The following is a 13,815-nucleotide window of genomic DNA, read 5'->3' as shown; positions in this document are numbered from 1 at the left end:
TGCTTATTTAGCCTGTTGCAATTTGATGTTATTAACATTCAAAGTTATCAGCCTGTACTTTTCAATTGTCTTTTAAATCCATCATATTATTTTAGGTCTGACATGTTACACCTACAAGAGGTCTGTAAATAACTTGCAGCAGAGCTTTTAGATTAAAACACTTGCTTTCAGCCACAGTGAAAGTGAGCCCTATGGAACCACAGAAAACATCGTTAGAGCTTTAAGGTACACAAAAGCCCTCCATCCATGACAATAGGACTAGAGGAGCAGTGAGCCGTTTTAATTGCCTGAAGCACTCTGTCTCCGCTCTAAACCTTTAGACTGCCATATCCACGATTTCAATCAGCACTCTCATTCACTCTTTTCACTCTTCCTCTCGTTCACTCTGCCTCTCCCTTTCTCTAACTCCCCCTCTTCTTTCTGTCCGTCTCCCTCTCTCTTAACTAGCTCTCTAATTCTTTGGCTTTTAGGCCTTTATCCCATTCAGCCTCTCCTGTGAAACCAGCTAACTAATTCATCTCCGGACAAATTGCCAATCAGCTGCGGACAAAGAGAATACAAGAATAGAGACTGGTCCTCAATAGAGCCGATCGCTGTTTTACTAAACACTCCTTCAGAGGAGGAGGGGAGGAGGACGAGATGGGGGAGGGAAAGGGGAGAGTGCGTTTAAATGTGTGTGTTTGTCTGTGTGTCCATCGGGTGTGTATAATTTTGGTTTGTGGGGGTATTTGTGAGTGTCAGTGGGGGTGTACGTGTGTGTGTTCGTTAAGACGGTGTGTGTCCTCATCACCCCCTCCTGCAAGGGTTCAGCCCTTTCTGTATGCGGAGGTTAACGACCTTGCCGTCCAATCACATTCTCCTGTCAGGGCCCTGTCGCCAACAGCAACAGGTGGTCTGGCCAATTGGTATCCTGCAGAGCGGAAAAGTAGGGGGAGAAAGAGACGGAAGGATGAAGGATGGAGAAGGAGTGAAAGGAACAGACTGGATCATGAGAGCATAGTTTCCCCCAAATAATTTACTCTTAAATCACTTTTAGCCACTGGCTTGTCATCAATGTTATTTAACTCTGATGACCATAGATGTAGATAACATCCTTTGTTAGGTTCATTAGGAAAATCCAGTACTCAGCACCAATGTGGACCCACCTGTAGCTGACACATTGTGCCCCTTCTGCCTGTACTTTCAAGAAAACCCACTTTTTGTGAAAAACAGTGTGATGCCAGTTTGTGTTACAGTGCTGCAGCTATCCATTCACAATCTAACTTGGGATGAATAACATGCCAGAATTGGCATGGAGTCCCCACTGTGTACAGTGATCTGATTTAAAATATTAAGACTGCACCCAAAGCAAGAATGAGTGCTGCTAATCTGAGACAATTCTCAACCCAGATTATTCTAATTCCACACCCCACACCCAGCTCTGGCTGGCACATATGAGCCAAAGCTAGCTCACATTTCACTCTCCAGTGCCAGAATACAGTCAAGTGTACCAACACTCCCCAGACCCCAGTCATACTTGGCCTGACTCAGATGCTACCTGCGGAGCAACTTTAGCCCAATTATAATAATGTCGAGCCATCAGATGAGGAACTCCATGTTGTGTCTAGTAACATGACCAGGACAAATGAACCGTTAAGAACTGAAAAGTGGGGATTAACTTCTCATTGTTTTAAAGCATTCTTAAATTGCGTGAGTTATGAATAATTAAGTTACTTATTTATTAGAGATTGCATTTATAGGTATGTGAATCATTGCAGGGTACAGGTATAATTTAGTATTGTATCTGTCTTTGGGACACAATATATTACTAAAGATATTCGAAAGTCTCTTGACTAATACTGACAAGAAGCTGCAGAGAGGGACAAGCACACACTTTGGTAAACAGATTATCTTTGGCTACTTCTGAAACTTAATGGGAAATATATATATATATATATTAGTCTGACACACCTACATTTCTGCTACAGTTTTTCCTGTATTTCAGGATCAGACTCAGGCTTGAACATGTACGTCTAAACCGAAACCATGGTTACCGGCTGAAGCAGCTTTGTTTTGGATCAGATCACCTTGCTTGTCAGGACCCGCCCCACTCTGCTTCTGATTGGCTAGTAGTCCTTACCTAGGTATTGCGCATGTGCTACTCCCAACAAAGATCTAAGATCTAATAGAAGTGAGATGCTTCACTCCGTAGCTAAAATGGAGCGTTCAACACACAGTGTGAAAAGAGGTGCTTCTATTGCAGAGATATCTACAGAGATATCTACTGAAGTTAGCATGCATCCAGCTAGCCCCGGACCGTCCTGTGTTGTGTGGCATTAGTCCCATTGTACATCTTAGCCCCATCCCCCTGTAGTTTCAACTGGTAGATATGTGCAAGTAAACACTATATTACACCAAACCCCTTAGCTTTTTTAGTCTAATAAATAAACAAAATAAACTCATCAAGAAAAGAAATATTCTTACAACTATTCACCAACTGGTTTGGTCAAAATAAATGCTTAATTTACTAAGTTAGATGTGAAAATATTGAGGCTGTACGTCCTGTCGCTGCTGCTCCTATGTTGTTATACCACTTTGCACCTTAAGAGATAGTCCCATTCCACAGCTCAACCCCCACCCCTGAGCTGTACATTCTTGTACACTGTACCTCTCTGATGCTCCCTCTCACTCCTCTCCCGCTTGACGTCTCTCCTGTCCACACCCGAACCTGCTGTGTCTTTGTTGTCCCTGGAGTCAGAGTACTGGTTGGAACGGCTGTAAACCAAAACGGTACTGTAGCTGCATGACTAACTTAGCTAAGCAGCTAACAGCAGATATCAGCAATTAGGAATGGTCCAGAATTCCTCCTGACTGTTGTTCAGGTCTGATCTGCAACTACAGGAAACGTTTGGTTGAGGTTATTGCTGCCAAGGAGGGTCAACCAGTTATTAAATCCAAGGGTTTACATACTTTCCCCACCCTGCACTGTGACTGTTTTTCACAGTGTGTTAAATAAAAACATGGAAAGATATAATTATCTGTGTGGAGTTAGTTTAAGCAAACTATTATTGTGACTTAGATGAAAAATCAGATCACATTTTATGACCAATTTACGTCAAAGGCGGTTTTACAGAAACCACACTGTTGCAAAGCAACTGATTTCCTGACTTGAATTTTCTTATAACCTAGTTCCCTGTTTGTATGTAAACCCAGCCAACGTCACAGTGAGGCACAGGAAGAACATGTTAGAAAGGATGGACAAAAGGAGCGAGGCAGGAAAAGAAAGGGTGGAGCAGCGCCAAGTTTAATAGCTCTGTCAGTTAATGGTCACAGTGATGTCTCTCTTACACTCTTTCTTTGTCCTCCCTCCCTCAAACTCTCTCTCTTTAGCCACTAATTAAGCATCTAACAGACTCATAAAAAGTAGAAGGGAAGGAGAAAGGCTGCATTAGTCTAGGCCGAGTGCCCCTGTCTCGTTAGATAGAGAGGGAGCCTGAGAGGGAGAATCAGCTCCAGCATCTGTTTGATCATTAACTCACTCAGCCAGACAGCTATAAACCTGTCACCCCTCCTCTCTATCTTCTTCAACAGTGACCATAAGGTATACATATATATATATTCATATCAGCTTCTGGATTGTGTTCACACACACACACACACACACACACACACACATATAAAAACAAAGACACACAAACCCAAAAAAAGAAGAACAAGTAGGCTATAGAAAGAAGCAGTGTAAGGTATCACTGCTATTTTAGCACTGCATTTAACAACAGGCTGCTAAGGGGATTTAACATGGTCTCTCACCAACCAGATGACACAAACCAGGTTGGGTGGTTGACAATCAGATCAGGCAGATGAGGAAGAAAATTGAATGTTTCAAAAGGAAAGATGGGAAAGAAGGCAACAAGTGGTACAGGTGAGGAAACAGTGGTGGAAAGCAGAAAGACGGTGGTAAAATAAGGGCAAGACAGGAGAGAAATTCAGAAATTGAGATTTTAACCAGCATTTCTAGATGTTGAAAACTAATCTACAGGCCAAAACAAACAGAAGTTAGGAAAGGAAAAGGGGGCAGAGAAGCTAAAGATACAGGGAGAGAGAGACTGAGATATAGAGGAAGGAAAGTGGGTTTTGGGCCAGTTTCCCAAATGTGATTAAATGTAGGAAACCAGGCAGACTGAATGTAGACCCCAGAGCTCCTGCTCTCACCATTAACCCCCTACTAACTGTGTGTGTGTGTGTGTGTGTAGATTTGTCTACTCTCAGAGGAGTGATTTAGTGCTCTTTCCCCCCAACCCCTTTACTGTGTCTGCAATACATATCCCATTGTTACGGCCCAATCCAGATGAGATCAATACTCACATGTGCTTTTCCTATTATCCTCAAATAGTTGATTCTACATGAGTAAACTAAAGTCAACTCAGTGGAGGGGAATTTGTCAACTTTGTAGACAAGGTCTGTGGAACACAACAGTGGAGGATAGTAATGCAAAGGTAAAGAGCAGCACTTTGTTTTTGATGACATGCGTTCCCCCATGAGTAGATACTAAGCAGCTTCATGGTAATAAAAAGTGTGCAAAACTGTGTACTGCGTGGAAGCAGTCTCTTATTCCAATACAGCAACTTTGTGCTGATTTCCATAAAGTTGAGGGACAGCAGAGGCCGAGATATCCTGTCTTTTAGCTCATTGTATAGACCAAGGCTCTATATCCTACATTTCCACGAAAGCAACTAATAATATCTTTTTGTTGTAAAAGCCCACATTTTTCAAACTCTACACCTCCAGTTTGCTCTCTTGCTTTGCTCGAGTAGGCTTTCTTTTTTGTGTAACTCCCATTGCAAAGCTACTATAACCCTGATGACATCATTAGGGTTATTTTTCCCAGACTTGACAAAGCTCCCTCCAGAGCCACAGAGGACATTAAACAACTGTTTCACAGGCTGAATACTAACTATGACAAGTAAACTGAAAATTGGTAAATACAAAGTACCTGAAGAAAAGATTGTTGTGCTGTTAATGTACACTGTTATTACTAAAAGATGATGTACAGACATTTACCATGCATTTTCAGTTATGTTAAAATCAACAATTCCTCCAACCCAAATGACAAACTAGGTAGTTTATCCATGCCTCTCAAAACGACACATTATGAGCATTTCCCGTACCAGTCCAGCAACATGCAACAGTACCTTAACTACGCTATGTAAGTCACGTGACGCAAGTCACATGACATTAAACATGCGGTTAACACTGTGAAACAGCTTGGTTAGGTTTAGGTACATTACATAAGTCACATGACATTTATCACAACTTCACACGCCCACGACCCATCGCCCTCCTTACTTAGTCTTTCTCGCTAGTTATAAAACGTCACCCTACTTCCTCCTTTGCTACTATCGTACAGCCACTAGAGGTCGCTGCCACAATAAATGTAATTCTGGGTCAAACTAGTATGCTGAACAAACAACCTAGATGGTCTTTTTCTGCGGAGAGCTGGTTGAAATTGTCGAGATATTTTTAGCTGATCACTCCCACACAAGAGGAACTTCATAATAATTCCTATCAAAGTTAACACCAAACATTTGATGACCTGTAGACGCAAGCATCAGACACAATGAGGATTTAGGACATTTTCCTAGATGATGCAAAATAAATAAAGCTTCTGACACCAGCAAATTTAGTTTTAGAGTGGATTATCTCTTTATGCTGGTTCAGGTAAGGACAGAAATGAAATGAAACAGGATGAAATAAAAGGAGTGCAAATTAGCCAGTTTTAACGTCTCTCTTTCTGTCTACATTTCCCTTTCACACACTCTCCTTTCTGCAGTTTCTCTCTTTTGGTCTTTATCTTGTTCTCACAGTTGGTCTCTGTCTGTAGCAGGTTCAACCTGTTAGCTTTGTAAGCTTCACTTAACAACAACAACAGCATTATAATCAACACATTTTGTTTAAATCAGTGAGTATCAGTTCATGGTTTAATCACAGCTGTTGCTCTGCTCCTGCTCAGGGAAGTTTGTCTTTCCAGAGTTTTCTTTGAATATGTTTAATTTGTGTGTGTGCGTTTCTATGTAATACAAGATTATATTCTCCAATTTCAGTTTAAACTTTAATTTTGCCGTTTGGTTTGTGCAGACTTTACCCTACTTTCTGACGTTTATATCTACCATCATTTTCATTTCATTTTGCTGTGTCATGTCTATCTCACCATTTCTGTAACTTCATTTCATGTAACTTCCTGAAACAGACGACCTGGCTTTCACACCCACTTTACGCCGTGTTTGGCCAGCTGTGTGAAAGTGAGAAAAGGAGCCATAGTTTGAACTTCTCTCCCTAGCTCTTTCATGTGACAAACAGAGAACAGTGAGGCCCCATCCACACTACTGCGCTTTAGTTTACAAACTGAGAATTAAAACGAATACGATCTCTGTCCACACCAGCGTTTTGGAGTTGATCTCCATCTCCATTAAAATGACTGAAAACGCACATCTACTGGCCGTTAAGATACAATGGGCATGCGCGTGCCGGTGTAAACATGAAGCGGATGGTCTATTCCGTAGTTACAGAAAATTTGGCGAAAGAATAAAGTAATGCAAACGAAGAATCAGACCAGATTTATTTTTTGCATGCACCAATAATGAGCAGGGACTGTTACTGAATGTAACACGGGACTGTAGCGGAAAACAGTGGCGGCGACAGTACAAGTGTAGGCAGATAAATGTTATTTGCATGGTACAGAGTATTTTGATAAAAATACCAGCAGCATCCTGTTTCTGCTTTGCAAGACCCAATCAGAGAGCCGAGTGTGAGCGTCTGCGTCATCGTTTCTAAAGTCCTCCGTTTTGGTCCGTCTTCACGAAAACGCCCTCCGGAGTTTCGAAAAGCAAAACGGGTTCGGCAGCGTTTCTAAACTTCTCCGTTTTGGGTCTTCGTTTTCACCATTTTAGTCTGGAAGGGAGGTGCAAACGTAGCAAAAGGTCTCCGTTTTAATTCGAAAACGCAGTAGTGTGGACAAGGCCTGGATGTCTTCCAGGAGAGACTGTCTGAAAATGTGCGTTATCCCAGTATTTAAACAATATTGTGTCTCCCCCGTATATGATGGCCGGCTTTTCACCCTGCCTTCTAGTGTGGCTGTTCAGAATGACTATAAATCCTAGCTCTTTTTTTTTATTTTCACAGTTCCATGTTATTTCACCTAAAAACTGGAAAGACCCGAGACCTTAAGTCATTTAGTCAGTCATTTATTATGTCTTTGTGTGTTAGCTGTTCGGGCCAAGAATTGTATTCAAAAACACTCTGCCAGACACGCACAGTCCACCCAAGCTTACGGCTATCACTATTATTCACAAAATGTCCAAACAAACATCCCTCACACTGAGCAGGTCAAAACCAGGTTCAACAGTGCGTGTGACAGGAGCAACAGTGATTGAGTGAGTATGTATGGGTGGGTGTTTGAGATGGTGCCAGATTTAATGGTATTAAAGGACATATATGGTATGTGCACGACTACCCAGACAAATCTGCCAAAATATCAAAATTTTATGTGTAAACCATAAAATGTTACCATACCACCAATATTTAACAAGTGTCACTCCGATTCCAGGCTTTGTAAACACGTAATAAAAGTTATAAATCTTAACAGTGACATCTTCGTCTTGCTTGTCTCTTACATACACATACAAAAACAGAAATTCAGTGACTGTACTTTCTGTCTACAAAAGTACAGTACCATGTAGTGTTTATTGGCAGGTTTATGAAGGAAAAGTGTGACAAAAGTGAATGAGACTGAGACTAGAGGGGGTTTTCCTGAGACTTTGTCCACTCAGGACACCGGAAGCCAAACCCTTCCGTTTAAACACACACACACACACACACACACACACACACACACACACATGCAATGCACCCTGTTATGAAATAAGCAGGGCTGAAACAGTGTGATTCTCCTTATCTTTATAAAGTCCTCTGTGCCTGGTTCTGCATACACACTCAAAAACACCCATGCACATGCATACAGAGACATCAACTCAATATCTAGCACATTGTTACAAGAATAAGGAAAGACTTATACACTAACACGCAGCACGCAGTTAAAAATGTGATTATTTAGCTCTTTTGCAGTGTGTGTATGAAGCAGACATGTGCTCATAAAAAACATGTGCATGTGCTAACATGTGTTCTGGTGGCCATGCACGCATGTGTCTATGCGTGGCTGAAAGTGTGTGTCTTTAAGTGTGCACGTGCATGTTGGGGGAAATGGGCTAATTTGTCTGTGTATCCTGACCATGTTCATACGCACTGCTGCCGCTGCTTTAATGAGGAACACATTTGGGCTGATATTACTTCCACATGCCGTGGAGATGGAAGGGGGGCTTTTAGAATACAAACAGCGCTTATTCAGCACACACTTGGACAAACACTTACATTGGTCTTTTTCCATCTTTATTAATTTTACTCGATCTGTAGAATTTTTGAGAAAGTAGTGGAGGTAATTGGGAGGCTGCAGCAGCAATACAACGAAAAGAAAACATCATTATATAATCCTGAGTTTACAGCCTGTGCAGTCCTCAGTGCAAACTGATTCATTAACATAATGAATATGTTAAACAATATAGACATACATGGAAACACAGAAAATGTTCCGTAAATTGAAAATGGCCACTTTTAATCAGTATATAGCATAAAGCACACTCTTCAGACCAGCTTACTCGCCATTGAAGACGAATTGGCTCTCAGTTGCTGAAACTATTGCTGTTTACTGAAGTCCATTATGTGCTAAATGTGCCCTGAAATGCAATTCCCAGACAGGTATTTCTCTTGGCTTCTATGTAGATTGTGCCTTCTTCAGCTACAGCTCTAATCCTACCTTTAACAATTGATTGAACATTTGACTGGGGGAGCTTGTAAGGGGGTAGAACGTAACCTGTGAGAAAGTACTGCCTAGGAGTAGAAGACCAAGGCAAATTTAGCCCTTTGTAGCACATCAAGTTGTTAAACCTTACCAGACAGGAATGTTGACGTTGGAAAATGCTGGAAAACCCTTGATTATACGCTCAATAATAAAGTTTTATTAACATTCAATACCAACTCAGTTTTTTAATTTACATCTTTCTACAATACTGGCAGCTACAGTATAGTTAAGAGGGCCATGTGTAGTTTCCAGTCGCCTCTACCAGTGAGGTTTCAGATTGCAACCACTGCATTCCCCAGCGTGTGCTCCTGTGTGAGCAGTCGGTGTCGGTCAAAAACAAAAATGGGACATAACAATAAAATCCCCCATAACTCATAGTGCTGGAAACACAGGTAAACTCCCACTGCAACATCACAGTAATATTTTTATCAACTTGACATTAAACTAATCCATGCTCGTTATACGATAACGTTCCATTGCCTACAACCTGATATGTCGCCGTAAGCTAGCCTGCTGGCCTTTCAATAACTATTTGTGTCAGCAATTTTAGCGTAGCCACATTTATTGGATGATAACGAAAACAGTTAGTAAGCTAGTCTGAATAATATAAATGAGATTGTTGCTGCACATAACAGTTAGGCTGTAGTACATAACATTACTGTAGGGAATGGGTCTTCCACTGTGGTCTTACCCCGCACCATTATATTGCATAATTGTATATTATGTGGGTCATGTAAGTTCATGTAAGTGACTGTGACTCGGAAGAAGCTGTGTACCTGAGTATCGGTAAAAAGACAATAACTGAATTGAATTTTACAAACTCAATTTGATTCTTGTTTGTCTGCGCGCTTAAGCACATAAAAAAGATTGTTGTTTTTTATCCTTACATGGATGTTATGTTGAGCTGGGAGCCGTTCATTTTTTGGTGTTAGTGGACTCCATTTCATTGAGTATGGTGTTGTCGCTGTGCGTGTAGTTCGGAATCAAAGCAAAGAGAGATGAAAGAGTACAGAGTACTGGTGTAGAATCTTCAGGATGAAAAGTGGTGATGCGGTATCAATATTTCTGATCCCAACGTTTCCTGCTCTATGAGTGTTTCTTAAATAAAATGAACAATATCTAAACTTTGGAGTGAGTCTGTATTTTATCATAAGTAACTTGCTGTCACCAAGTGGGTATAATTAGACTTGCTGTCTAATTCTACCCGCTTGATGGGAACTACTACTCATTCTTCTTGTCAAAGTCATGAGTGGACTATGGCTCTGTGACGTATCTTATTTATAGTGAGTCACTGCAGCCCTTTACATTTCCTGCGAATACTGAATACAGACTATGGCTGACTGTAAAAAGAGTCATGTCTGGCTGTATTTTAGCTGTGAAGATTATAATGGCACAGTGTATGATGTGTGTATAATGACGGTGAAATACTGTGGCAACATCGCAAAACCTTGCTATACATCTGAGATTAAGTCTCAAGACTGAGTATAATGATGTTATGAAGCGGAAGTCTGAGGAGGAGTTTATTATTATTAAAAAATACAGCAGTTGTTTGATGTCAATCTACAGCTATAGGAATTGGTAAGCCATGCTGAGTACTTTTTTCCCCCCTCATCAATACAGAATTTGGGGGGTCACATTAAATTAGACAAAAAACTAGTTACTTTAAACTAAAGAATACGTAAAAAGTATTAGTATTGGTATCGGTATTAGCAATACCAGCCTGGGTATTGCTTGATGTCGGATTGTAAAGGAGGTTGGCTGGGGCGGAATGGGACAAAAATTAAGCCCTGGCACTGTAGCCATAGCAGCCCATATAACCACGCCCACGCATCCCCACCCACAGACTCACGCATTCACTACATACATTTGTATTCAGATGTTGAAATTACATAAGAGGTATCTGTAAAGGTTCTCAGTCATCCAGGTCATAGTTATCCAAGGAAGGTTAAAATCAAGGGCAACTGGACTTGGTTGAAGATACTAGAAAACGTTTTGTCTCTCATCCAAGAGATTTCTTCACTTCTGACTGACTGGTAGGGAAATTCAGCTAATTAACCTCTGTAAAGTCGTTTGCCAATTTAAGAGCTACCATATGTAACAAAAAATTGTACAAAAATTTAATGTATGTGACTGGCAAAAAATGCTTACTACTTTAAAAAAAACACATTTATAACAAATTTACACATACAGTAAAAACTTTCACTGTAGAGTTAATTACAAACCCGAAGTACGTTGGTGAGTCACTGTTTTAATCCTACCTCTACCACCCTCCTACCTGTCTCTGCTAGGCATACAGTAGCATCGTTCCTCACCGCACTGGCATTAGAAAACCAGGGTCTCTGGCTGGACTGATACTAGCAACATCCTAGTTAATGAACACAGTACAGGATGTAAACATTGCAGCAAAACATTTTCTCACTAACTGCTCTCAACATTGGAATACGCATATATATAACCAGTAAAGAAAACAGCATGAAAGGCAATAGAACATGTATACCTAACAAAAACTATATATAAATATATAAATAGTATCAGAAGTTTGTGTGTGGTGTAAAGGTATGTGTGTGATCTGTGCGTGTGTGTGTGTGTGTTTGACACACATGCACAGTTTTCTCCTATCCTAAGGGTTATATCATAATTAATTAGAGACCCATAATTAAGAAACTGGCAGTATCTGTGTCACGGTGTGTCTCTCTCATTGCTGTCTTCCTACCTCCACTGCACTTGACTCTGCTGCAGCCGAGCTGTCTGCACTGGGTCCAGCAACATAGTTGTGAATAGATGAACAAACAGTTCAGACAAAGGAGAACATACTGTAAGTAAGCAAATGGCTTATTATACCTCAATTAACGATTACATATGAGTGCCTGTAATAGAAGCCTACGTTCCACCCTACGGGATTAATTCCATATTGTAGTCTATGTATGCATGTATTCAATGTTTTATGTATTGCTTCATTTAACTAGCTACTTTAGTTCAAAGTAAAATTCACTACAAATGTCAATATTAGTAGGTGGCTATTGTTATAGGTCCCATAAATCCCATTTTATGCGCTGATATTTCAGTCACGCCTTTTATTGTGGCCAGCCTAAGGCACACCTGTGCAATACCCATGCTGTCTGATCAGTATCTTGATATGCTACACCTGTGAGGAGGATGGATTATCTCGACAAAGGAGAAGTGCTCACTAACACAGATTTTGACAGAAATAGAACAATATTTGAGAGAAATAGGCCTTTTGTGTACACAGAGAAAGTCTTAGATCTTTGAGTTCAGCTCATGATGGATGGGGGCAAAAACAAAAATTATAGTTTATATTTTTGTTCAGTGTAGCTATGGTTTTCTGTTGTGACAAAAGCAACCTAGCTTTACTGACAATCAGCTAGTGTTGCACTCTCTCTGATGATTTTGACTGAATGTCCCAATTTGAGTAACCTTGAGTAACCAGCCATTGCTGTCTGGGCCAAATGCTTAATATATACTAATATTATTATTAAGTCTTTTACCATATATGGCTGTGCAATATGACAGAATCTATCATTTGACTTTGGAAAAACATCTATATTTTTTATTATGCATTTATTATCATTTATTTTGTTGTGTTGCAAATTGCACACTTTACCGTAATATTTCCATGAGGGGACGACACTTTTCGCCACGGTGAAGTTAGTTTTTAGTTGGAGATACGACAGCAAAAACTAATGTTCATCACAAACTAACTTCACCGCAGTATGTTCTTCCACACGTGTTCGCGTTGCAGTGAAGAAATTTGCTTTCAGAACAAACATGGAAGAGAGTAAAGTTTACTCAAAACTGAGGAATACTGAACAGGAGAACTCCATGCAAGCAAAAATGAGAAGTTCATAGCTCAGACAGCAGTCTGTTGCATGGACCAGCCACACAACACTATTCCAGCAGTTCCAGCCATGATTTGGGTGTCAGGTAACGTTTAATGCCCACGGACATTCAGCTTACTTTCTTTCTTCTTAAGTTCACCAAGAAATGCTGTTGTTGTGATGTTAGCTATAGCAGCAGCTCTGAGTGCGCTGTCAGAAGCTGCTGTGCTGCTGTCGCTATTGGGATATGAAATGACCTATATTGGGATATGAGATTTTAGTCATATCGCACAACCCTATTACCATAGTGTCAACCTGTCCTACGTGCCATCGGCCTGTAAAAACAATGTATGTCTACTTATATATATTTAAAAAATCTGACTAGCCCACCCCAAAACAAATGGTCCAGCCCCTTTGACATTTGCCAGAAATGCCAGAGAGCCAATCTGCTGCTGGAGGCAGGTGATATTGCACATTGCTTATGAAAAGTTGGACAAAGAAAATGCACACGAAAAAGAAACCAGTTTTTTTTTTGAGAAATACAGTTAAGGAAATCAAGTACATTTTTAGAACAGCCTTCATCTAAAACCACTGGTCAAGAAAATAAATCACACTGGACAGATTCAGAATCAGATTCTTGCATGGGCTCAAATTGGTGCTAAATTAAGTATTTTGGGTGTTGCATTTTTGGAGGTCATTTGGTGTGTGATGCCATGTGACAAATGATAAAGACCTCTCAGTTTGACACACACATAATGGATGGATCTGATCTGCTGACAAATCAGTCATTGTCAAAGAGGAATGACAGAATGAGGCATGGAGGAAGGGAAAGAGGCAGAGGTTGCGAGGGAAAGAAAGGAAGGAGCATTAGAAAAAGTAGTAGGGAGAAGAGAAGCAGAGAGGAACAGATGAAGAAAGAGAGGAAGTCAGAAGGAAGGAAGAAAAACAGACAAGCTAAGAGTGATAAAACAGACTCTAGGCTTTTTTCGTTATCTGAGGGAATGCAGAGAATCGAACCATGGGACATGTGAAATAGTGCAGACCCATACCCTGAGCCAGTTCACTTCCCCTGGAGGAGATATCGAAACA

The sequence above is a fragment of the Micropterus salmoides genome, unplaced genomic scaffold (genome assembly GCF_014851395.1).
Source record: "Micropterus salmoides isolate LMB-PRFRI ecotype aquatic unplaced genomic scaffold, ASM1485139v1 Ms_hic_scaffold_3, whole genome shotgun sequence".
In the NCBI taxonomy this organism is placed as follows: domain Eukaryota; kingdom Metazoa; phylum Chordata; class Actinopteri; order Centrarchiformes; family Centrarchidae; genus Micropterus; species Micropterus salmoides.
This window is presented reverse-complemented; position numbering follows the sequence as displayed.